Genomic DNA, 25,751 nt, shown 5'->3' with positions numbered 1-25,751 from the left:
AGGCTTCTAACAGCTGTAGAGTGGTGAGAATTGAGTGAGGGGCGTTGGGGAGAGGTCTGGACGGAAGAAGGGCGCACGGCAGACACAGGGTCTAGCACCACAGTGGTGGCAGCACACTATATAGGAAGGGCCCAGGCATGACCACAGGCTGGACCAAAGCTCCGAGATCCACATCTGCTGATGGGTTTAGTAGCTTCCACATAGAAGAGCAGCAGGCTGGAGAGACAAGCCTCTGGACTCGGATGTCCAAGGTTAAGCAAGCAGCTTTCAGGACCGAGGCAGGCAGGATGCTGCTGCTGCTGCTGCACAGGGATCACAGGGACAGGGTTGACCATCAGAAATTCATGTGCAGTTCGGGGTTGAAGCTCGTGGGCAGACGCATCCAGCGTGGCTGATGAGCCGGGGTTGGGATCTTGGGACCTATGTGTTGAAGTTCTAGGCCGGGACCTAGCGTCTTTGGCACTTACTGGTTGTAGCCCTGATGCACCTGAGTCTGCAGTGGGTCTCCTTGTCAGTGGCCATATGGCGAGGTCTGGTGGCCTGGTGAAACAGGAAAGGCCGAAGGCCCATCAGAGCTCTTGGACGTGTGAACATCTTGCCATGTGGTCAGCTTCTGTCTGGAAGGTGCCATGGGCTCCGGATAGTCCACAGCTGCTTACACTTGACGCTCTTTCCACAGCTCGCGGTGTTTGGTCGCAGGGTGCATGTGAAGGCAGCTGTGGAGGAGCTGACCCTCACTGGCAGCTTCACTGAGTCTCCTTGCCATAGTCATGTACCCCAGGCTGGGGAGATGGATGGCCTGTGTGCACTTGGTGACATGGTGGAAGCCAGCAGAAGTCGTAAGGACTTGTCATCGTCCTTCTCGAGCGTGGTGAGGTGGGAGAAAGGTGGAGCGAGAAGAAAGGGCTGCCATCCAGGTGCTGTCCGGGAAAAGCTCTCTGGCCAGGTGTCCTTGTCCTGTCAGTACTCTGGGGTTTCTGAAGTTCAGGCCGTTGGTGGTGTGAAGACCCCACTGTCCACAGGCACATAGTAGATGCAGGGTAGCCAGGGTTTAGAGGAGGCAGGTTTTCTTGAGACTTAGGAAAGTGATGACTTCATGTGGGCTTCAGTGGGCAGCAGAGCTCAGTCTTAGGATTAACTCTTTTGAGCCCTAGAACAGAGGTTCTCACCCTTCCTAATGCTGGGACCCTTTAATACAGTTCCTCGGGTTGTGATGACCCCAGCCGTTATTTTCATTGCTACATCATGACTGTCATTTTGCTACTGTTATGATTTTTAATGCAAATACCTGTGCTTTCTGATGGTCTTAGGTGATTCTCATGAAAAGGTTGTTCATCCCCAAAGGGGTTGTGACCCACAGGTTGAGAAACACTTCTTTAGAAACATGGAATACTTGTAGTGCTTGAGAGTGCCAGTGTGAGTGGTGCCAGGCAGAGGCAAGAAGCTTCCCAGCATTCACGAGACTGTAGGTGATAGGCGTGTCGGAGGGTATCTGGAGTGGCATAGCAGGGCTTTGGCGTATCCAGTGACCCCGAATGTTGTGTGGGAAGTGGGCAAAGAGGGAGAAGCATGCACCTGCTGTATCACCTACCTCTGTTGCTGTGGTCAAGCACCATGACCGCTGACGGGAGACTTTGTTTTGGCTTGTGGTTCCAGAGGGAGAGTCGGTAATGGCGGGGAGGCATGGCAGCAGAGTGGAAAGTGGGGCAGGGCTATAAACTCAAGCTCACGCCCAGGGATGCCACTTCTGCAAGTCTCCACCTCTTAAAGCTTCCATAACCTCCCCAAGCAGCACCACCAACGGGGGACCAAGCGTTCAGATACTCGAGGCCGTGGGGGACATTTTCCGTTCTAACCACCACACTTGGTAACAGAGGATGCTAAGGGGAAGAGAAGCCTGGTGTGTGTGAGGGGTGGAGGTGAGAAGGGGAGTAGACAGTGCTTGCAGGCTTGGGCCAGGCGGTCATGGTGGACCCCGAGGACAACCGGGAGCTACTCAAGCTAGGCCTCTGCTCTGTGCTAGAGAGTGGAAACATGGAGTTGTCCACGCTAAGTCCCCACCCAGATGGACGCTTTCCGACTGAGCCCCTCCAGGGCCCCTGTGCACAAGGGAATTGTACACACTACAGTAATCCTGCTGTGTCTTTGAAGACAAAAGTATTTTTATTTAGAAAACCCAGAGACTTTTGACGTTTCTGATTCTTTTGGAGTTCTGATCTGCTCCCTTCCCAGTTTTGGTATATTTGCATATGCATAATGAGATGCTTGAGGGTGGGGCTCGACTCTACACAGGAAACTCACTTCTCTTATACACACACCTAACATGCACAAAAGATGATTTCATAGAATATTTTTGGGTCCTTGCTTTTGATTAGGACAAACCTGCCATAGGATTGAACAGAATCCAGTACTTAATGAACAGGGTCACCTTGGCAGGCAGAGACTTTGACTTGTGTTGTCCAGTGTGGTGGCACATGCTGGCAAGGCTACCATTCAGGAGGCTGAATACATAGTGCTACAGTGAAGCCTGGTCCACAAAAACCCTTAGAGTTTCTCGTAGATTCTCAACCTGTAGCTTCTTTTTATTTTAAGGCCTGGGTGTGTTCAGTAAAGCGGATTGTCCCAGCAGGAGGTGCTTTGGTTTGTCCTCTCCTTCTGAAAGGATAACTGCTAATTGAGGGAGTCATGCCAGGATAGAATGTATGGAGGGGAAGCTGGGGGCGCCTCGCTTCTTTGTAATGCATTTGGGGGGTTCTCAAAGCCTGTGGTAGCCCTGCAGTGCCCTTTGCTTGCTTGTCTGTGCTGCTGAGATGTTTCCTCCCCAGTCTGCAGTGAGTGACAGGAAACAGGAAGTGATCCTGAATGTTGACCAGTCCTGTTCTGCTGTGAGCAGTGTGCTTCCTTCCGGCCACTCCCTCTGCTCCTTTCCCATCCCCTAGCATTCACTGTCTAAAATACTCAAGCTTTTGTGTGCAGTGGTGTGCATGCGCGTGTGTGTGCCTGTGTATGTGTGCCAGTGGACAACTTGTGGGGGGTTGGTTCTCTTCTTTCACGAGGCTTGGTGCAAGCACCTTTACCTGCTGAGCCATCCTGCAGGCCCCCAGCCTCTTTTTTTTTTTTTTTTTTTTTTTTTTTTTTTTTTTTTTTTTTTTACTGTGTTTTATTTTGGCACTCTCGTTTAGTTATAGCTTTAATAGCATACAGTTTTTCCATTTGAAGTATATTGTGCTCTGTTGAGAGTATTCAGGGCTGTACAGCCATCCCAACTACCCAGTTGAAAGCATTTTCATCTCCTAAATTTCTATAGCCTTATTTGCTGTCTCTATCACTGCCACTCCCAAATGTAGCCACCACTGATTTACTCTCTGTAAATTTGCCTGTTTTGCATGTGAAATAAGTTTAATAATGGAAAATGTGATTCTTTATGATTGACTACTTCACTTAGCACCGTAAATTCAAGGTTTCTCCAATTTTCATTCCTTTTTATGGTTGAGTAATATTCCATTGTAGCACATTTTCTTTAGTAACAGTTGATGGACATTTGGTTTGTTTCTACTTTTTGGCTATTATGAGGAATTCTGTTAGGAACATTTATATTCAAGCTTTTTTTGCACATAGTTTCAATTTTGGAGAATAAATAATAGGAATGGAATTCCTGGGTAACTGCTTAACTTTTTGAGGAACTGCTAGGCAGTTTTCCAGAGTGGCTGTACCAGGCGACATTACCACTAGGAACGTAAGATTCCATCTCGACATCTTTGCTAACAGCTTTCTAGCCATTGCGTTGGGATAACTGACACTTGAGGATGCAGAGCATCTTCTCATGTGTTTCTTGGTTACCTGTGTCACCTGGGTATCTTGAAGAAATGTCTGTTCAGATCTTCTGTGTTTGTGAGTTTATTCTGTAAGTTTATTATTGAGGGGTCAGGATTTCTTTTGTTTGGCTACAGGTCCTAATCAGAATAGATTTTTGTACATATTTTCTTCCATTTAGCAGGCCATTTTTTAAATGGCTTTTTATTTTTTTACTTTTTATTTTGCTGACTATATTTTTCTCACTATTTTTGCATTTCTAATGCAGAATGCTGGCTAAGAATATGAATATCTAATATCATGGTTAGTGGGCATTTATTAATTTTTGACAGTTTCATATATTTTTTTTTTTTGGTTTTTCAAGACAGGGTTTCTCTGTGTAGCTTTGCGCCTTTCCTGGAACTCACTTGGTAGCCTAGGCTGGCCTCGAACTCACAGAGATCCACCTGGCTCTGCCTCCCGAGTGCTGGGATTAAAGGCGTGCGCCACCACCGCCCGGCTCATATATTTTTATAAGGAATTTTAGTTGTTTTTGTTAATCCCACTGATCAAGAATAAGACCACCATCATGGTTTAAAGCCAAATTTGAAGCAAGCTTTGATTAAATACTGGCCAGGTGGATGGGCTCTGGCCATTTCCACACCCAGGTTCCTAGGAAATGGCTCAGAATCAAGTATGGCAAGGGCTTAAGAAGGAAAACCCATAATCCATTGCATTTCCCATTAGGTCCAATCAGGAACAAGCATCCTGAGGTGAACCTCCAGCCTGTGAACCTCCCGCCCACACGTGATCAAGCACATCTGGTGCAGATGGGTCAAACAAACTTGTTTAGGGGAGTGGAAACATGTGGCTTGTTGTCTCCCATAAACAATGGCCTCCAGCATTTCAGGAGCTGTCTGTCCTTGGGCAAGGGGCTTGCAGATCAGAGGCATTTTTGTTTCATGGGCCTCTAAGGCACAGTCATTAAAACTTAACATGTAGCTTTGGCTCTCACCTTTTCCCCTCTTCATCCTCCACCCCGTCCTGGAACTCTGCTCAGCAGGTCTCCTCCTACTTTCATGTCTTCGCTTTTTGTTTTTCTGTGTAGTTTTGGCACCTTTCCTGGAACTGCTCTGTAACCAAGCTGGCCTCGAACTCACAGAGATCTGCCTGCCTCTGCCTCCCGAGTGCTGGAATTAAAGGTGTGCGCCACCACCACCTGCCCGGCCTTTTCAGGTCTTCTTAAGTGAGCTTTGTGCCAGAGCATGGGTGGGAGGCTGTAGAGCAAGGGCGACTGTCTTCTCAGTGGCTCCCCCACTGACGAAAGGACACCCCTCCTCCAACTCCTGGTAACCTGTCAATATTCCCAGAGGGAGACGTGGGCCTCTACCATCCATGATGGGATGTTGGTGGGCTCAGTCTTGTGCAGTACTAGTGCAGATGGCCACGGCTGTAGTGAATTCATGAGGGCAATGGCTGTGTCACAGCCAGAAGATGTCTGTGCTGCACGAGCGTGCTGCCCATCTCCCTATCCTCTGGCTTTTTAGTGTCTTCCCATCCCACCTTCCACAGTGTTCCCAGAGCCTTAGAGCAGGCTGAACACTCTGAGCTGCTTCCTCTGGACACCTTTGGTGAGTTGGGGGTTTTTGCGTAATCCATTGCCTGCTGCCCAAGAAGCTTCTTTGATGAAGGCCGGGTGTGGTCCTGATCTCCACTGGTGAGTTTGAGCTGGAGAGATGGTTAGTGTTGAGTCAGCTTGATAGGATCTGGACTCACCTAGGTGTGGTCCCGATCTCCACTGGTGAATCTGAGCTGGAGCCATGGTTAGTGTTGAGTCAGCTTGACAGGATCTTGGCTCAGCCTGGTGGCAAGCCTTGGTAGACGAGATGAGTTGAGGTAGGAAGACCCACTGGCAGGATGGGGGCACCGTTCTCTGGGCCGGAGTCCTGGATTGCATGGAAAGCATTCATTTCTCTGCCTTCTGACTGGGGACTCAGCGTGACCAACCCTTAAGCTCTTGCTGCCATGGCTCCTTCCGCAGTGGACTGTTGTGACATCTAACGGAAAAACCTAAGCTACCTGGGTTTGTCTCAGTTATTCCGGGAGGGAGGGTCCTGTTGACAGGAGTCAAGTCACTGTGTACCCTGCCACACCAGTCCCTCTTTTGTTAAACAAAACAAACTTTTCTCCCCAAACCCAACCGATTATCTCACTTCCTTCTTTACAAACATCCACCCATTTCCTGTCCATAAGGATGAACTTGAAACACTTTTGTTTGACATTCAAAACTTCACCACAAGCACGAGGAGGCCCTCTTGATCCCCTCCTTTCTCTGTCTTCTCTTTCCTCCTCCCTCCCTCCCTCCCTCCCTCCCTCCCTCCCTCCCTCCCTCCCTCCCTCCCTCCCCTCCCTCCCCTCCCTCCCCTCCCTCCTCCTTTCCTTTTAGGGACAGGGTCCTGCTGTGTGGCCCTGCTGGCCTTAAATTGCTGATCCTCCTGCCTCCACCTTCTGTGTGCACCACCATACCCGCTACATTTCTTTTGCATGTCCTCTCGGACTGACTTTGACAGGCCCAATGTCACCAGGGTTGAGACAGTCAGACCTGTAACTTCCTGACTGCATGGCATTATTTCTGTCACCAAGAATGCCTTCCTTACTCATTCGCTCTCTCAGCCCTCTTGAGGTAGTAATTCTCCACGTGGTCTTTCTGAGTCCAGAGAAGTGTGTATTGTGCTGTACAGTGCCTGCTAGGAAGGACATGCTTAGTGAGAGGTGTGTGCACGCTGCTCCTGTGGGTGTGCCAGAGGACAAGTTTCTGGATGAGATTCTTCTGTCGTGAGTTCCAGGGAACGAACTCAGGTCTTTAGAGCAACAAGTCTTTCACTTGCTTAGCCATCTCGCTGGCCCAGCAGTTCCTCCCTCCCTTCCCTTTTCTGCTTTTTCAAGACGGTTTCCCTGGGTAGCTCTGGCTGTCCTGGAATTTGCTCTGTAGACCAGGCTGGCCTCATAACCTGCCTGCCTGCCTCAGCCTCCCAAGTGCTAGGGCTAAAGCCTTGTGTCAACCATGCTCAGTTTTTTTTTCCCCCTCTAGCTTTTTACACAAAGCTTACAAAGTTTCCTGTTTAAAATTCTAAAGGTGTGTGGTTTTTTCCTGTTACGGTATTCCTCATTTTTTTAAAGTTCCCCGTCAGTCTCTGGAGTGTTGGAATTGCATGTGTTTTGTAATTAGTTTGTGCTGGTTTCCCCCTTGCCTGCTTTACCCACAGTTCACGGCTGAGTTTCTGCCTTGTATGGGGCAGTAGTAGCTGAGCGTAGAGGAGTCAGAAATGCTGCCCAGGGCAGTGCATGAATCTCTCTGTGACCGCTGTCCAATTACAGGAGAGGTGTTTGGTCTAGAGCGTCAGCCTCAGTTTCCACGGAGCAACGTGTGCAGCGGCTGTGAGGAGTGAAAGGGTCGGGAAGAGTCCTCAGCTCTATCCGTGGTTGGAGATGGGCTGGCTCCGGGAACACAGCTTCCTTGGGTGAGCGGTTGAGTGTGGGGAAAGGGTGGGAGAGCGGGGGTCGGGGCAAAGCAGTGTTATCTAGCTTTATGTGTGCTTATAATTTATTCATTAGTGTGTGTGTTTTGGTGATAGTTCTGTGTGTAATTCCTTATTTTCAAGCAGTCATTAATTTTAATCACCTTCTAGAGCTGTAAAACTGTTTTTGGCATCGTTAGAAACTTCCTCGGGTTAAATCTGATGAGATGATCTTAGTAATGCGGCAAGATTTCATGGCCTGAGACTTTGACTTCCTTCTGAAGTATTTCTTGATTACTTTAGTTCTTTTTTTAAAACAATTTATTTTTATAAATATATGTATATAAATATATATAAATGTATGTCTGCATGAGGGTGCCAGCTCCCTTCGAACTGGAGTTACAGACAGTTGTGAGCTGCCATGTGGGTGCTGGGAATTGAACCTGGGTCCTCTGGAAAAGCAGCCAGTGCTCTCAACCACTGAGCCAGCTCTCCATCCCCGATTACTCTAGTTCTTAATAATTTCCAGCTCCTGACCTCTGCCATTAGACACATTTGTGTGAAGAGCCTGGTATCAGCTTGTTCATTCAGGTCACCTTGTATTGGGGATTGCTGAATGCTGAAGTATGTATAAATCACTCCAGAGCACCTGAGTACCAGTGACATATTAGAATCAACAATAGTATCTCCCAAGTGCCTTACATGATGAATAAATTGTTCTCAAGAGTTACTTGATTGACTTCTTGGATGGGGAATTTCTAAAAATTATTTCTATTTATGTGCATTGGTGTTTTGCCTGCCTGCCTATCTGTGTGAGGGTGTCAGAAGCCCTGGAACTGGAATTACAGTCTTGAGCTGTCCTGTGGGTGCTGGGAAGTGAACCTGGGTTTTCTGGAAAAGCAGCCAGTGCTCTTAACCTCTGAGCCATTTTTCCAGCCCCCGAGGATGGGGAATTTTTTAAAGTTGGTGTCATGGAAAGCTTTTGACCAGAAAAGCTAAGGAGTATTTAGGGGAATCAGAACTTTGAAGTAGACTCCATACAGTATGTTTGGGTCTTGTGTACAGGAGTTGCTCAGGTAGTGTGCTGGGAATAGTCTACCTGTGGCAGATTCTTTATTTGGAAGAGAAACTTGAAAGTAGCTTGGAGAGTTATTCTCAAAACCCTTCCAAAAGACCTCATTTCTGAGTAATGAACTGAGGTATTCAGATCTAGGGCTCAGAGGCTCTCGAAATGTGATTTCAGGACTGCATGCTTAATCAGAACTTCAAAGAGCTTGTTTTGTTTTGGCCTTGCTTGTCAAAGCAGGCCTTTCTTAGCAAAGCACATTTGGGGTGTTGGGAGGATGCTGCTTGAGTTGGTTGGGTTTTTCCCAAATGGCTGCCTCAGATTCTGCCACTTGGACCTTTTCAAATAAGGGCTTTCAAGGGCCTTATGTAATTCTCATCATTTCATTACACATAAGAGGAGACAAGTTATTTATGATGTTCAGATATGAAATTCATTAAAATATGCAGTACACTGAAGTGCTTTTGGGGCAGGGTAGGAAGCCTTAGCAATGTCTTCCTGCAGTGTTCACATGTGATTTCTGTTTGCTGGTTTTGCCCTTACCATGTTCCCTGAGCCACTTCCTTGCCCTGGAACAGTTGTTGGTGAAGCGCTGTGTGAATAGAAATTCCCCGGGAAGAAGCTGACAGGTTGATCTTCACCTCCACACCCCAGGGGTTCCCAGTTGGTGGCTCTCACCTGGGGATGTGCAGGCCAGATGGCTTGGCTGGGAGCCACAGACCAGACTTGGATTTGGACTTGCCCCAGGGCCTTTTTGAGTCCTTCATGGACCGGGTGGCAGGTCCCGTGTCCCCCCACCCCCTTGCTGCCTCACCCCTGTGTTCTTGATGGTTTCAGTGCCTTTGCTCTGTTCATTTCCCCAAGAGGGAACTTCATCTTCTGTCTGTAGGGCTCAGCTGAGAGGTGGGCTTCCTGAAAGCCTTCCTGCACACATCACTGTTGGTGTGCTGCCGTGACTGTTGCTAGCTTTCCTGTGTGGTTCTTGTAGGTATTTACTGTATAGTTCTTGGTTTATGGTCTCTTCATGCATTAGGCTCTCCTCATGTATTGTCCTTTTTTCCTGCTAATACTCAACACTGACAGATCATACAGCTGAGCCTCTTTTGTGTGTGTGTTTTGAGTGTGAGGTCTCACAATGTTGCTCTGGCTGGTCTTGAACTTGTGAGTTCAAATAATCTGCTTCCCTCAGCCTACTGAGTACCCGGGGGACTACAGGTATGCACTGCTGCTTTACCGTTTATTTTATTTTATTTTTTTTTCCAGACAGGGTTTCTTTGTGTAGCTTTGGAGCCTGTCCTGGAACTCACTCTGTAGCTCAGGCTGGCCTCGAACTCACAGAGATCCTCCTGCCTCTGCCTCCTGAGTGCTGGGATCAAAAGCTGCTGGGCTATCAGTTTTTCAAAAAAATGTTTGAGGTAGGGTTTCTTGTAGTTTATGCTTACTGAATATTAGTAGCATAACCAGGGACAACCTTGAACTTCTGACATCTTGTCTACCTTACAAGTTTAGGGATGACAGGTGTGTGCCTGGCTCATTTGTATTATTTGTTGTTGATTTTTTCTTCTCTTTTCCTTCCTTCCTTCCTTCCTTCCTTCCTTCCTTCCTTCCTTCCTTCCTTCCTTCCTTCCTTCCTTCCTTCCTTCCTTCCTTCCTTCCTTCCTCCCTCCCTCCCTCCCTCCCTCCCTCCCTCCCTCCCTCCCTCCCTCCCTCCCTTCCTTCTTTCTGTTTGTCTTTCTGTCTTCAGTATCTGACTGTGTATCTCAAGCTGTCCTGGAACTTGCTGTGTAATCCAGGCTATTTTTTTTTTTTTTTTTTTTTGAGATAGGGTCTCTTTATCTATGTAGTTCTGGTTGTCCTGGAACTCAGTATGTAGATCAGGCTGGTCTTCCAGGCTGTTCTCCTGCCTTAGTGCCTAAGAACTGGGATTCCAGATGTTTTCTCTCATACCTGACTCTCCTACGAGGAGTGTTGGAAGGGACTAGAGAGATGACTCAGTGATTAAGATTGCCTGCTGTTATCCTGAGGACCATGTTTAGTTCTCAAGTGGCCATAACAGTTTGTAACTCCAGCTTCAAGGATCTGACACCTCCAGCTTCTGCAGACACCTGCATTCCCCTGCACATATCCATAACAGGAACATAATTGAAAAATAAATCTTTAAAATTATGAGTAGTATTTTAAGACCCATTAACCTAAAAATGACATCGATTGAATGCTCTTATGAAATGTATAGTTGTTAAAATTTTAATATAAAAATTTCAGTTAGAACCTTTTTTTGGGGTGGGGGCTTTTTGAGACAGAGTTTCTCTGTGTAGCTCTGACTGTCCTGGAACTTACTTTGTAGACGAGGCCGACCTCCAACTCAGAGTTCCCAAGTGCTGGGATTAAAGGCCACTGTGCTTGGCTGTCCTTTGTTTTTCAAAAAATGTTTTGAGGCAGAGTTTCTTACAGCTTATGCTTACTGAATATTAAGGCGTGTGCCACCACAACCTGGCTGAACCTTACATTTTTTAAAATGAAGTTTTATTTGTATTTTGTGTGTTCACGTGTGCATGCTGTGGTGCTTAGGAGAAAGTGAGAGGACAACTGTGGGTCTCAGTTCCTTCTTTCCATCCACCATGTGGGTCCTGCGGAGCCAGCCCAGGTCTTGGGGCTTCCTGGCAGCAGGTGTCTTTACTTCTTGAACCATTTCCCAGGCCTCCCAGTTGGAACCTTTGAGTTAAGTTTTTCTCAATCTTGCATTCCTAAAGAGAGTACAGAAAAAGTACAAATTAAAACACTGTGGTGTGTTTAAATTTTTTGTGGGGGAGGGGAGTGTTGTCCGTGTTTGTGTGATCTCATGATCTTAAAAGTAATTCTGAGGACAGTTTTCTCCTTTTAGTGCTGGGGTCAAACCCAGGGCTTCACGTATGCTAGGCTAGTGCTTTATCACTGGACAATTTATTCCCTCAGCCTCCAAATTTGTTCCGAGTAGACGGAATGTGGTTGTTGTATTAGTTCCTTTTCTGTTGCAGTGATGAAGCACCACGGGCAGACATTTGGAGAAGGAAGGGTTTGTTTAGACTTAGCTCCACAGGGATAAGAATCCCTCATGGTAGGGAGGCATGGCCGCAGGAGCAGGCACCTGAGATCTTACATCTTCAACTGCAAGCTAGAAGTGGAGGGAATTGGAAGTAAGGCTTGCTAATAAACTCTCAAAGCACAGTTCCAGAGACTGAATCTTCCTGAAACAGTGCCACCACCTGGGGACCAAATGTTCAAATACCTGAGCCTGGGGGGAACATTTTTTACTCAAATCACTACAACTCTAGCCATCTTAGTCGTTATTAGCCTGGTAAAACCAGGTCATTATCATGGGCAATTTATAGTCAAGGCACATTGAGCAGTGGCGGCACATCTAGTCAGTCTTACAGCTCCTGCTCACACTGCGCCTTGATGATCCATGAGATGGGGGTTCCTGGGTATGGAGCAGTACTGCTGTCATCCATGGACGGGGGTTCCTGGGTATGGAGCAGTACTGCTGTCATCCATGGACGGGGGTTCCTGGGTATGGAGCAGTACTGCTGTCATCCATAGACGGGGGTTCCTGGGTATGGAGCAGTACTGCTGTCATCCATGGACGGGGGTTCCTGGGTATGGAGCAGTACTCCTGTCATCCATAGACGGGGACTCCTGGGTATGGAGCAGTACTGCTGTCATCCATAGATGGGGACTCCTGGGTATGGAGCAGTACTGCTGTCATCCATGGGACGGGGGTTCCTGGGTATGGAGCAGTACTGCTAAAGCGTGTATCTATTTTGAGAATTACTGAAGTGTTCAGCTTTTTTTTTTTTTTTTTTTTTTAAACTTTATTTTATGTGCATCTGTGTGAAGGTGTCAGATCCTCAGGAACTGGAGTTACAGTCAGTCATGAACTGCCATATGGATGCTGGGAACCAAACCTGGGTCTTCTGAGAGAGCTGCCAGTGCTCTTAACCGCTGAGCCATCTCCCCAGCCTGGTGTTTGGCTTTTTGTTTGTGTTGTTTTGGAGAAAATTAAAAGAACTGAGCCAGAATATTTCTTCCCTGTAGTTTGAGTAAAATATTCATGTTGAACCCCTGCACTTTGGAGAATGGTTTACATGTGTACATTTCTCAAGTTGCCAAGGTGCCTTCTCATCCTTCCTGGCTTCCAGGCAGACAGGAATCCACACAACTGCTGGCTGTTTCAGCACACAGAACAGAAATTTGCTGCTTTGTACCTGAGTGGGACCTTCAACAAGACCCAGCCCCTTTGAGTCAAGTTAGTCCAGTGATAAGATGGGACTGGATCCCAGCACAAAAACATCACTTTGATGGGTAAAATTTACAGTCCTACCCCATTTCATTTCTTACTCTTCTGTTCCCTGGCAGGGACTTATCTCTATGAATTATCTTCAACTGTATTTCCCATTACTCTAGTGGAGAGCCAACTTCTTGTTGAGTAAATTCATCTCCACTTCTGTGTCCTGAATTTGTCATTGCTCGCTCTGGTCCTGGATATGTTGGGCACCCTCCTGTTATCCTGGTGAATTCTGTTATTGGAACTGTACTTTGACAGTTCCAATAACAGCTTTGGAGCATCCTTTGCTGGTCTCAGGGAGGTGCCCCCTTTCTGTATTCTTTTTTTTTTTTTTTTTTTTTTTTTGGTTTTTCGAGACAGGGTTTCTCTGTGTAGCTTTGCACCTTTCCTGGAGCTCACTTGGTAGCCCAGGCTGGCCTCGAACTCACAGAGATCCTCCTGCCTCTGCCTCCCGAGTGCTGGGATTAAAGGCGTGCGCCACCAACGCCCGGCCTGTATTCTTACACAGCCTCAGTTTTTGTTTCATTTTATTTTATTTTTTAAACAAACAGCCCCTGCCTCCCCAACAGGTTATTATTATGTAGCCCAGGCTGGGTTTATAGTCGTCATTATTCTGTATTGGCTTCTCTGGTGCTGAGATTGTAGGCGTGTGCCATCACACAGGCTACTGGGAGCTGGATGTGGTGGCACTAATCTGTAATCCTAATATTTGAGAGGATGATGTAAAAGGATGATGAGTTTAAGGGTAGCCTGGGCCATATAAAAAATTTGAGGCCAGCCAGGGGTACATAGTGAGACTTTGTTTCAAAACAATAGCAGCAAAAATTTCTTTTGCATCTTGGGCCCCCTCACCCTTCATTTTGTGTGTGTGTGTGTGTGTGTGTGTGTGCATGCATGTATGTATGCATGCATGCATATGCATATGTGGGAAGTTAGAGGTCAACCATGGCTGTCATTTTGCAGGATCAGCTTGAGTTTTTTTTTTTTTTTTTGATTTTTCGAGACAGGGTTTCTCTGTGTAGCTTTGCGCCTTTCCTGGGACTCACTTGGTAGCCCAGGCTGGCCTCGAACTCACAGAGATCCACCTGGCTCTGCCTCCCGAGTGCTGGGATTAAAGGCGTGCGCCACCACTGCCCGGCTCAGCTTGAGTTTTGAGACAGGGTCTGTCATCGGTCTGGAGCTTGTGTAGTTAGGCTAGGTTTGGTGGCCAATGAACTCCAGGACTCTGCTGGCCTCAGGCCTTCCCAGGACTGGGATTGCTAGGATGTACATCATACCTGACATTTTAAGTGGGTTTTGGGGGTTAAACCATGGCTCTCAGACTTGCACAGCAAGCATTTTATTGACTGATCTATCTCCTAAGCCTCATTCTCAAGCTCCCCCCCCCCCCACAGGTGGATGCAAAAGTGAGCCCTTCTCTTAGCTGCAGCGATGATTTTTGCCACTTCAAGCATTGTGGTGTGTTTTCTTTAAGGCCCCCCTGCCTCCTGTGCTGGTAGTGTCTATAGTTGTATCTATTAATGGTCTTGAAAATAATTCTAAATATATTTTATTTCATGACTCTGTTTCTATTATAAAAATATAAAAAGTATATTTTGTAGTGCTGGGGATCAACTCTGGGGCCTTGCACATGGTAGACAAGCACTCTACCAATAAGCTACATCTACTTAATTAGAATATGCTTCACCTAGTGTACAGTTATTTTAGTTTTTCTTGAATGTTCAGAGCATATAACCATCATCATGGTCCAAATTTAGGATGTTTTTGTCACCTGAAAATGAAATTATGGCCTTGACTCAGTGGTAGACATGTGCATAGTTGCATAAGGCCTTGGTGTTGTACAGAAAGGGGGAGGGGAGAGCAAGTGTGCAGCGGAGTTTGCCAGGCACTACGGGTTCCTGGTCTCAGGCAGTTGCTAGTCTGCTTTCTGCACCCTTAGGTTATGTGTTCTGGACATTTCCTATAGAAGCATCACCATCATATGACTTGTAAGCATTCTCCCTGAATCCGTAGGGCTCAGGGACTGGCTTTACGTCTTGGCTTTCCTCTTGCAAATGTCACCTATGCATTTGTCATTTAACTTGTCTCTGCCTCTGATTTTCAAAGTGGGGGTGACAGTAGCTTGTGTGGTGCGTAAATGAGTTAACATGGAGCACATTCAGGCCTGCTCTGGCCCTCATAAGGAATCGGGTTCTTGGCTCCTGTTAGGCTAGGATCTGCCATTTCTAATTGATCCATTTCCCCATCTTCCATGTTGGTGTTTATTCTGTTTGGGTTGTTACCAGTTAACTTGTTACCTTCAAGTACATGGATAACAATTACTCAGACCAGTTCTGCTGTAGTCCTCAATCCTGTCACAGTGACTTAAGTGGGAGAAAAAGCTGCAGCATTTTGGCAGTATAATTATGTGTCCTCATTTGGCACCTTGGTGTATTTATTTGTATGAGAGACGATGTTCTCATCTGATTTAAAGTCAAAGTAAATCTAGGACATTTGGTTTTGAAAGCCATGTTTTTCTTTCATTAAAGTGAGTTTGTTTCCTCAAAAGTTGCTTTTGAGAGTAATTAAAAAAAAAAGGTAAAACATACTTTTCCTTTTAGACTTTTTTTCCAAGATCAAGGATGTCTTATGTTCTTTAAGAAAAATTCATGGTGTCCAAAACATTCCCATCATCACCATTTACAAAATGGCCAGAGTTTCATTTGAGTGATTTGATGGGGGGACTTCAAAGAAACTGTTGAAAATAGCAGTGCATTTTCAAGTTAAAGTTCAACATAAATGCTAATCACATCTAGAACCAAATGTGAGAGGGATTGCAGAACACCAGACAGAAAACTGGAGCCATGGCCTCGGGACCAGAAATCTGGGGTCAGGACTTGTCACCTCTCTCTGCTGAGCTTCCTCTCCAGAGCAAATGTAAATGCATTTACCCTTTCTGGGTCACGGTTTCCGCATCTGTGACTGGAGGCAGTTGGCCTAGAATACCTGTGGAGCTCATCCAGATGGGAGAGAGCGGCTTGGTTCATTTCTCGTGGTGACAAGAAGCAGCAGAGTGGCATATGCCTGGAATCCCAGCTATTTTGGGAGGCTTGAGCGAGCTAGAGTGCGTTTAGGCCAGTTTGTGGAACTTAATGAGACCCTGTTTCAGAAGGGTGGGGGACACAGCCTAGTGGTAGATAGAGCACATGCCTACGATGTACAAGACCCTGAGTGCAGTCCCCAGGTCTAGACAGACAGGAGCGCGCGCGTGCGCGCGCGCGCGCGCACACACACACACACACACACAACACTACCATCCGCTGATGAGTTCTCTGCACCAGTAGGGGAGTCTGTGGAATAGCTGTCTAGATGGATATTTTTGCTGTACCCTTTTCCATTGTTGATTCCACAGTCCTTCAAGTTATGCTACATACTGGTATATTTCTCCATTTTTGCCATCTTGTGTATTCTCTTTTTCAGTTAACTTTATTCTTGATACCTTCAAAATTTTAGCAATTCTGTGTCCTGAGGTTGGTTTTTTTTTTTTTTTTTAATGAGTGGTTCCAGCTTTGTAAAAATTATGTATAAAAGTCAGGTGTGGTGGCACACAGCTGTAATCCTAACACTTGGGAAGTGTAGACAAGTAGGAGGATCAGAGTTCAAGGCCATTCTGTATGTACATATCAATCAGGGTTACATGAGACACAACTCCTCCCCCTCAATTACCTATAAAATAAGTGCCTATATATAAATTATTTAGTGACAAAATAATAGAATTGTAGTCTTATAGGAGAAAAGGATTATGCATGTAGCTAGGTGGTTTTCTATCCCATATTCTGACCTTCTACTCAGTTATGGGCCACAAAAGCTATATGTAGTGTTGTAGGAAGTTTTTATAAGGGTCAGTCATCCATCCAACACATACCTTTAAATTACAGATTAAATAAATGTGAGGTGTTGGATGTGATGTATCAGCATTCTATAAATGTATATAGGGACTCATGATTTAAAAACATTTATATGTTTATAACACTTGGCATTCATAAAATTTATAATTCAGTTATTATTGTGTAAAGATCTAGGGGTCTTCTAAAATCTCTTCAAGGTTCGTATTTGGAAAGTTTAAGAAATACCTTTTCTAAAACCATGGCAAGAAATCAGAGAAATGGTCAAGGGGCACCTGGCCTCATACCTTGTTCACAAGTATGCATGTATATGGTAGTTCTGTTGTAAGCAGCATTGAGAGAACTTGACCGACTTTGGCTTTTTCGCAGAATGCAGCCAGTTGTAAAAGAGTTAAGACAGAACAACAGCCATTGACAATAAGTCCCTGAGTTCTGTATTAGTTACTTTTTTGTTGCTGTGATAAGACACAAAGACCAGGGCAACCTCTAGAGAGAGGGCCTTACAGTTCCAGAGGGATAAGAATCCATCACCACCACGCCGGGGAGCATGGGTACCTGAGAGCGCCCGACCTAAGCCACCACGTGGAACCCTAGACAATGTGCTGGGGATAGAAGGAGGCTTTTGAAGCCTTGATGCGACCGACCCTCAGTGACAACACACATTCTAGTCCTTTCTAAGCAGCCACTAACCAAATAATCAAATTCCAAAGACTTACGGGGAGGTGGGCATCACATTTAAACCACCACAAGTTCCTTCATCCTACTTAAAAATGCTGTTTCAAAGGAAAGATTGGAATTTGGTTTCTGATGATGAGGGTGATGAGTTTTGCTTAACTCAGTTGGCAGAGTCAGTAGTTGACCAAAACTTTACCAGACACCAACTATGTTACCTTTAAGGTAACTGTGAAAGTGACATTTGTTGATGTTTATGACAAAGGAAGTACTGAGCAGTAGAGAAATGAGGTACTAGAGGAAAACACTGAGTGCTTCTGGCCAGATTAGGAGTGTGTCATGTGACAGCTTTCACCGATCTCCTGGTAAACTGAGCACATTTGTTATATTTATATTGCTTCTTCAGTATTCTTTAGTTCCTTTTTTTTTAAACTGTAAAGTTGGCCTGGGTCCTGGGTTTCATAAGGACATTTTCATAGAGACCTGTAAATATATATGAACATGTTCCCCTGGCCCCATATCCCCTTCCCCATCCCATTAGCCTCCATTGTTCTCTAGAAGAGTTTCTGCTTTTATGTCATATGTACCTACGTAAATTTATGTATAATTTCAAGGTTTAAGCCAGTCCCAGAAGGATAATATTATTTGTTTGATTTTGAAACAAAATTTTCTGTAGTTCAGGCTGGTCTTGAACTTTTTTGTTTTTTGAGACAGGGTTTCTCTGTGTAGTTTTGGTACCTGTCCTGGATTTCGCTTCTGTAGTCCAGGCAGGCCTCGAACTCACAGAGATCCGCCTGGCTCTGCCTCCTGAGTGCTGGGATTAGAGGCGTGCGCCACTGCTGCCCAGTTTAGACTTGAATTTCTAATCTCCTGCCTCCACCTCCCAAATGCTGGGGTCATTGGTGTGTGCCCCTAAGTGTAGTTGTTAGTTCCTTTGGGGGCAGTGATGTGCCTACTCCAGAGATAGTGCTCGACTCAAGGAAGAGAACCCTGTGGCGTTTTTGGTGGGGAGCCCAGTTTTGTGAAGTCTCTCGGAGCCAGCTTGGACTCAGGGCTCTAAGCGGATGAGGTGTTCGAAGTTCCTTTTCCTTATCAGTGGAAAAGGAAAGACTTTCACATTTATGCATCTCTATAAAATGCCTTGAAATGGTATCAGATGGGCATTGTATGTTTGTGATGATAGCAGCCTGAATAAAGGTCAAAATGTCATGGAAAAATGGCAAAACAAGCAGGAGGGAATAGTGATGTTTATTTTTAGCAGTTTAGAATGTTCTATTTAGAAGCAGTTAAACTGGCTAGAGTTGGGGCAGGGGAGGGGTGCTGGGCAGTTTAAAGGCCACAGCTATTATGGTGAGTGCCTGACATTTTGTGTTGAAGTGTGTCAGCCTGTGTATTTTAGAACCAGAAAAACCCCTTGGAATATTGCGTTTTTACTGTGTATCTTCTTTGGTTTTTTGAGACAGGGTTTCTCTGTGTAGCTTTGGAGCCTGTCCTGGAACTCGATTTGTAGACCAGGCTGGCCTCGAACTCACAGAGATCCACCTGTCTCTGCCTCCCAAGTACTGGGATTAAAGGCGTGTGCCACCACCGCCTGGCTTTACTGGGTGTCTTGATAAAACAGTTATTTCAAATCTAGACTTGAGATTTAAATTTTGTTAACTGTCAGGTTTGTCAATCTTTTGAACATTTGGCTTTGATTATCCTCTCAAGATTTAAGTAGGAAAAGGAAAGCCATATCAATAAATTTTGGTTCTTTTGGTCAATAAATTGGAAAAAAAAAAGGAATCAGTTAAATCTAAATTTATATGTAAAGATTCTATTGAAGTATAAATTATTTATTGAGCATTTATTAAAAACAAACATTCTGTTAATTTAAATTTCTCTCCCTCCACATACACTGGGGATTGACTCTGGCCAGGGCATGCTGTGCCAGCTCTCCATCATTGAACTGCATTCTTGGCCTCACACTTGCTGTATAGCCAGGCCCAGGGCCTTTACGTATTCTTAACTTATGATGGGTTAAGGTTCAAGAGGGCAGCTAGGAAGGGTTCTTGGTTCTTGGAGGTTGACTTGGTGTATTTAGTTATATCTTAAGTGGCTCACTTTCGAGAGCTCAGCACTGTCATATTGATGGTGGATAGTGATGTTACATTCCTATATATAGCATAGAATAATTCAAAAATGCTTGATGTAACAAAGTGAAAACAGACAAATTTGAACAATGAAGACAGTTTGAAGTTTAAAGTTTGGACCTTGGAAAATACATACGCTGGTCAGAACAACAAAATTTTAAGATTTTTTTCTTTGTCTGCATATATGTATATACATGTTTATATTTTATAAAAATAAGATGGTAGTCTTATACTCACTATAAGTACCTCTAGGGGGATATTCTTTTCCACTTAAAAGTTTGTTTGTTTGTTTGTTTTATATTGGAGGCTATACAGTTTTCCAGTGTGTGAACATACAGTAATTTACTGAAAATTATTGGGTTATTTCTAGTTTGTTTCTGTTGTAAAGAACACTGACAGGAACTGTTTAGTGCATATTTCAGTGTGTGCATAGCTGAAAGAGTTGTAGGATAAAGTCCTAGAAGAGGAATCCAGCCCACAAATGAGTTTGTGTGTGTGTGTGTGTGTGTGTGTGTGTGTGTGTGTGTGTGTGTGTGTAGAGGTAGATGCTGACTAATACCAGGGAGCAGTTTCATTGTTCTACAAGGTGTCTGAATGTATCGGGCCTGATCCCTCCAACCTGTTCAGGTTTGTAGATTGAAGTGGCATCTAATTTTTGTTGTGGAAACATCTCTAAAAAGCAGTTATTACTATTGTGTGCAGTTTGTAGTTGGAAGTTTTCCTGTGTTCTGCTCGGCTAGCGGTCCGGACAAGACTTTTCTGCTTGTGTCCCCCAAGTAAACACACAGAGGCTTATATTAGTTATAACTGCTTGACCATTAGCTCAGGCTTATTACTGACTAGCTCTTACACTTAAATTAACCCATAGTTCTTATCTATGTTTAGCTATGTGGCTTGATACCTTTTCTCAGTTCTGCCTTGTCATCTTGCTTCCTCTGTGTCTGGCTGGTGACTCCTGACTCTGTCTTTCCTCTTCCCAGAATTCCCCTCTTCTGCTCGCCCTGCCTATACTTCCTGCCTGGCTGCTGGCCAGTCAGCATTTTATTTATCAACCAATCAGAGCAACACATTCACAGCATCCAGAACGACATTCCACAGCAGCAGTTCTTTATTACTGTTGTGTGAGTGTATAGTGTATGGATGTAGGCATGTGTGCCACAGGTGCATGTGGGGGTCAAATGAGAACTCTGTGGAATCATTTCTCACTTTCTGCTTTCTAGTGGGTTCTGGGGATTAAAGTTAGGTCACCAGGACTGAGTAACAAGTGCCTTTACCTGAGGCATCTCGATGGCATTTCCCCCCCCTAAATGTATCTGGACTGTAACTTTCTATGTAGAAAAATTGGCCTCAGACTTGCAGCAGTTCTGCTTCTGACTCCTCAGTGCTAGGTAACAGGTGTGCACTAACATGCCTCACAAATGTCACACACACACACACACACACACACACACACACACACACATATACTTTTTCTTTCTTTCTTTTTTTGAGATAAAGTCTTTTGTAATGTAGGCTAGCCTGGAACTTGCTGTGCAGGTAAGTGAGGATGACTATCTCCTAAGTGCTGGGATTGCAGGCATATGCTAACACCTGGTTTATACAGTGTTTATACTGGGGCTGGAACGCCGGGCTTTATGCATGTCAGTCAAGTACTTTTCCAACTGAGATACATCTCTAACCCAAAAACACATTTCGAAAAGATAACCTTTATCTTATGTCTTCTGAGTAATTGACCATCATCATTGGTTAATGAGATTTGAAAGTTTGTAGACAGAATGAGAGACCAAGGCAGGTAGCACCACTTCTACTGCATGTGAAGAACCCCGCACCATTTGGAGCTTGTCTGGCAAGTAACCCAGAGTGCTTTGCTCATGTTCTGTATTATCAGATTTAAAAAAAAAAAAGATTTATTTTATTTATTATGCATATAGTGTTCTGTCTGCATGTACGCCTGCACACCAGAAGAGGGCACCAGATTTCATTATTGATGGTTGTGAGCCACCATGTGGTTGCTGGGAATTGAACTCAGGTCCTCTGGAAGAGCAGCAAGTGCTCTTAACCTCTGAGCCATCTCTCTAGCCACGTATTACCCCGTTTCGTGAGAAAATCTTTATCTTGAGTACATGATGACCTACTTGAGTGCAGCTTGTCTGTCACCTGTCAGGGCAGGCTGCTCTCGATTGGGCTGCTGATGCAGCAGTCTGTTAGCAGGTGATTTTTTTTTTTTCTGTCAGTGGGTTTTGTTTGTTTTGTTTTTTGAGATGATCTTATATGGCTTAGCTGAGCCTAGTTATGTAGATCAGGTTGGCTCCATGTGTTGTCTAGGAGGCTGGCCTCAAACTTTTGGGTTCCTGTGATCCTCCTTGTTGTAGTTTAAAGGCAGCGGGAAGGAAAGTGACACCATACAGCAGAACTCACCTGGGAGATTTATTGGGGGGCAGAGGAGGGGGTGCAGAAGCAGTTTCTGGGGCAAGAGCGGAGGAGAGTGAGTGAAAGAGAGAAAGGCCGTGGCAGGGTGGAGACTTGAGAGAGGCAGCAGAAAGGAGGAGGAGAAGCAAGGGAGAAAAGAAGAGGAAAGAGACAGATGGGGAGTAAGGGGCAAGAGAGCAAGGCCACGGGAGCGAGCTCTGCCCGGGGGCACTTTCAAAGGGTGCACATGTCACATAGCTGATAGTGAGAAGGGACCTGGCAACAGGTGACCTAAGCCCTTTGGCAGCAGAGATCAGCGTTAGAATTCTTTAATGAAAGAAGCAGAGCAAGATCTATAAGACCCCAGTTTTCCCCCCCATTTGAGAGAGTTCACTTAATTTAAAGGGATATACACTGTAACAGGCTTCATAGCTAGCAGGAGCTGAGTAGAGGAACAGGAAGAAAGAGCAGAGGGAGGGCTTGGAGCGAAGATATGAGAAAGCTTGGACATAGGGTACCCCCTTCCATCTAGCCGATCGCTGGCGGAAGTTGCAAAGGTCCTGTAAAATATTGGGATATAGGGTGCCAGTCTGGCAATTTGGATTGATATCTAAGGGCTATTGGGACCAGATTTGATGGCAGAGGCAGATAAGTTAAACCTTTAAGTCAGGTGCTAGGTGTAGAGGTTTGTATGGTGGAAGGTGCAGTTCCCATGAGTGAGATAGAGAAATAAGATCCAAAGGCCTGAAGTTCCTAGGGTCCCAGGAATCCAGGGAGGATCAGATTGAATGAGAACAAGCTGTTCAGTAAGTCCGAGAGATACGTGGTTGCCTGGTACCAGGGCTTGTGGGCGGGGCCAAAAGGCGAGAAACCACGCCTAAGAGAGTAAGCCTCCCTCATGGGAAATGGTCAGGGGTACGTGGTGGCAAAGAGGGTCAACCATATCCTTAAATACTGTGGTTGGGTGTTCCTTCTCTTCCAAGGACACCAGAGGGGTGCCTGACGCTCAATGGTAACTCCCATGGATCTAGGAAAGGATAAGCCAACCTGGAGAAGGGGAATTTACCAATGCTTGCCGGTGTTGGGTGGAGGGCTCAGCGATTGGTTAGTTGGAAAGTGAGCCTGTTGCAGGTAGACTGCGTCCAGGGTTCCAGTGTATCTCAAACTGCCGTGGGCAGGAGGAGCCACCAGGAGAGCCTGCCAGAGTCTCGGCACCAATGTTGTAGCTTAAAGGTGAGGGAAGGCGACCTTGGCGGGTTAGAGCCAAGGGGTACCAGAAAGTCATACCATATAAGAGCTCACATGGGATGTTTATTGGAGGGAGGGGATGGGGTGCAGAGACTGGCCTCTGGGTGAGAGGGTGGGGAGAGGCGGGAGGGGCTTGCCTTTTATAAAGGGATGCAGTGCATGTTCACAGGGAGTAATTGATGAGCTATCCTGTCAGGTCCCTGATAGTAGGTTAGTGCAAATACCTAAGTACTAACACTCCTACCCTGCTGGACTTAGTGCGTTGGCCTATGGGGTGGTAGGGAAGGAGGAGGCAGGAAAGCAGGAATGACCAAGAAAGAACAAGCAACCAGCTGACCTTGCTTTTTGGCCAGATACCCAGCAAGAGACGCATCTCTTAACTCCTCCCCAAACCAAAAAGAAGCACCAAACCCAAGATACCACCCTTTCCTTCCTGTGCATCTTCTTTGTCCAAATTGCTGGCTTCTCTATGGCTAATTCCGGTCAGCTAGTCGCTGGCTCCGCCCCCTGATTCAAAGTAAACTTTATTAACAGGGTTAACTTTATTAATAGTCTCAGGATGTCACTGTGTGCTCAAATACCCTGAAACAGTGCTGTTGGTAGACACTGTATAGGCTTTTACAGTGTGTATGAGTGGGTTACAGGCATGCAACCCAAAATATGAATAGTGGTACATCTACATAATAGATATTTATTTGTGCATGCACATGTTTGTGTGTGTGAGAGACCTAAGAATAGAGAATGTTTGTTTTAGGATGCGTGAGATAACCTACTATTTGTACAAATGTTTCTACTCATGAGCACAGTTGTAAAAATAGTTTCCTAGTAGAAATGCTTTAAGAATCTGGTGAAGAGGGGGAGGGAAGTTGAGTGGGTTTAGGAAGAGAGGTGCTCTAACTGAATGTCACCAGGACAGTTCCTGAATCGGAGATGTGGTCAGTGTGTGCACAGTCCCACAGGCAGTGACAGATTGTTTCTTCCCTGTACAGAATGGAAATACCCGATCCTTTGTTTGTATATAAATAAGGAAGGAGGGAGGAGGGTATTCACATCTTATAGTTGCTAGTATGCTTTTTTAAAACATGAGAGATGGGGTGGGGGGACAGAGAGAGCGCACACATGTATGGGAGTCTTTGTAGAGTTGGTTCTTCCTCTCAGACCATCAGGCTTGTGAAACAGGCATCTTCACTCCATGCCCTTTATGAATCCGAGTGACATCTAGGCTAAACCTGCACAAAAGAAATGTAACTGTAAGCAAGATATGGGTGGCAGACATGTGTAATCCCAGCACTTAGGAAGTGGAGGCAGGAGGATCAGAAGATCAGGTTATCCTTGGGCTACATAATGAGTTGTAGGCCAGTCTACACTACGTGAGATCCTGTCATAAAACTCAAACCAGATCAAACCAGAAGTATTGTCAGAAGTGTGACCTCTGAGGTGAGTGAGGTAAGCACATCTGCCGAGTGTTTTGTGGGCAGCTTTTTTTTTTTTTTTTTTTTTTTTTTTGCTGCTTGGATATATATATATATATATATATATATATATATATATATATATATATATATATATATATATATATATATATATATATATATATATATGTTTACTGTGGCTCTTTGAAATATTAGACTATAAAAAATGAAGGTTATTCCCTCCGTTTCTTTTCCTATTTGGAGAAAATTGTGAAAGAATCCCAATAGTCTGTGCGTGCAAGGGAGCACAGTAAGGAACTGCCAGTGTGACCACGTCATGGTATGGTTAAGGTTTTTATTGTGAGTAAGAGAGAGCAGAGAGAAGCAGCAGCAGGCTGGGCATGCCCAGGGCTGTCTGTGAGAGGAGGGAGACTAGCACACAGTGAAAGAGTAAGAGGCTAGCGAGAGAGCGAGTGGCGATCCAGAGAATAGAGGCTGTAAGGAAGGCCCATAGCTGTGGGGAGGGAAAGGCCAGGGGACTTTTGTGGGGGCTTGGAAATGTATAACACATACTTGTGACTAGGGACTGTGGAAGCCTGGAGGCCGCATGGGTTTGGATATGCAGCTCCAGGTATATGCCAGTGGGGAGCTCCATGTCCCTTCTGCCAGAGGTAAGGGAAATGACTCCCTTTGGTGAATCAGATCCAGTTCCTGAGGAATGCTGGCTTTTATCTTGCCACCAGAAACCCTGTAGTCCAGCTTGATTTCATTTCTGGATATTTGGACATACTGAGACGTAACAGTCTGGGCCTGGATTTACCTGCTGGATCTGATGTTCCTGATGTTTGGAATAAATTCTGAGTACTTCTTTTGTCTTGACTCATAACTATTTGTTTATTGCGCATGCGTGGTTCTGGAAATGGTCATCATTCTTGTAACTGCCTCATTCTTATGCTTTTGAGTATTTGTGGGTGATAGACTCAATATGTGCTTTTTTTTTTTTTTTTTTTTTTTTTTTTGAGACAGGGTTTCTCTGTGCAGCCCTCGTTGTCCTGGAACTCGGTTTGTAGACCAGGCTGGCCTCGAACTCACAGAGATCCACCCGCTTTTCGCTAGGATTAAAGGCATGCACCACTACCGCTGGGCAAAAATAGTAGTGTTAATATCGACAAGTTTTTTATGGAAAAGGAAGTGGCTAGAGGTTCTTGTGCTCTTTATAATCTGTGTAATCCAGAGCATTCTGATATGCTTGACTTCCCTTCATAGAGTCTTCAGTCTGCATCTCCAGGTTTAGTTT

The 25,751-nt window shown here is 45.3% G+C and overlaps 1 protein-coding gene across 3 annotated transcripts in view; it reads left to right on the top strand.

The window, feature by feature from the left end:
• The window catches only part of Ppp2r5e (protein phosphatase 2 regulatory subunit B'epsilon), a 149,440-nt gene that overhangs the window by 31,638 nt on the left and 92,051 nt on the right, over window positions 1–25,751 (top strand). The window contains exon 1 of one of the 3 annotated variants that reach the window (XM_037210621.1): window positions 18,561–18,603. The exons of the other annotated variants lie outside the window; for them this stretch is intronic. The gene's annotated coding sequence lies outside the window, so the exon portion shown is untranslated. Of the gene's footprint in view, window positions 1–18,560; window positions 18,604–25,751 lie in introns of those variants that run through there. 3 annotated transcript variants of the gene reach the window in all.

The sequence above is a fragment of the Peromyscus leucopus genome, chromosome 14 (assembly GCF_004664715.2).
Source record: "Peromyscus leucopus breed LL Stock chromosome 14, UCI_PerLeu_2.1, whole genome shotgun sequence".
Taxonomy (NCBI): Eukaryota; Metazoa; Chordata; class Mammalia; order Rodentia; family Cricetidae; genus Peromyscus; species Peromyscus leucopus.
This window is presented reverse-complemented; position numbering and strand designations above follow the sequence as displayed.